Source organism: Octopus bimaculoides, chromosome 11 (genome assembly GCF_001194135.2).
Source record: "Octopus bimaculoides isolate UCB-OBI-ISO-001 chromosome 11, ASM119413v2, whole genome shotgun sequence".
Taxonomy (NCBI): domain Eukaryota; kingdom Metazoa; phylum Mollusca; class Cephalopoda; order Octopoda; family Octopodidae; genus Octopus; species Octopus bimaculoides.
In genome coordinates, this window is record NC_068991.1 from 2,287,442 (window position 1) to 2,288,283 (window position 842).

The window sequence follows — 842 nt, forward strand, 5'->3', positions numbered from 1 at the left end:
TATATATCTATATATATATATATATAAATATATATATATATATTACACATACGACGGGCTTCTTTAAGTTTCCGTCTACCGAATCCACTCACAAGGCTCTGGAAGGCCCGAGGCTATAGTAGAAAACACTTGCCCAAAGATGCATATGTTTTAATGTTATACATAAAAGAGTATTTTGTGTTTGTGTGTGTGTGTATAATATATACTCGTATATACATACACAAACTGGCATCTGCGAACGTTCACGAAATAAACAGTGCAGTGAATTAAAGTTTATATGCATTATGTACATGGAATAAATCATGCAGCCAGTTACGTGCACAATATCGATGCAATGCCGATACCGGACACTGTTCGATTAGGGTCCTCTACTAAATGGTTTGCTTATTAAATACACACTGAAAACACCTGTGTGTCTTTAAACATGTTGCCCTAACATAGCGGACATTGCAGATTGACGGCTCATTTCCGGTCATGATATGTATTGTAGAGAGTAATATAGCTGGGTGTCACGGAAGGTAGTTGAGGTGACGTAAGATGACCGATATATGGGAAGTGAGAGGAGGAGATATGCAGGAACTCGATTCGGTTTTAGCGTAGTTATATTGTGGGCTTTGTACATACGTCAGCATTGGAGTATGCACAGATGTAGTCATGCTCACACAGGTGACGTCTTCACAATAAATGCATACAATGTGTACACCTGTACATACATACACACACACACATACATACATACATACATACATACATACATACATACATACATAGTATGCTTATATATACTTATGTAACATATATATCGATACGTTCGTACATATATATATATATATATATATATA

The 842-nt window shown here is 35.9% G+C and overlaps 1 protein-coding gene across 1 annotated transcript in view; it reads right to left on the reverse strand.

Moving 5' to 3' along the window:
- Window positions 1–842, reverse strand: part of LOC106883653 (uncharacterized) — a 132,002-nt gene that overhangs the window by 28,153 nt on the left and 103,007 nt on the right. The window lies entirely within an intron of this gene.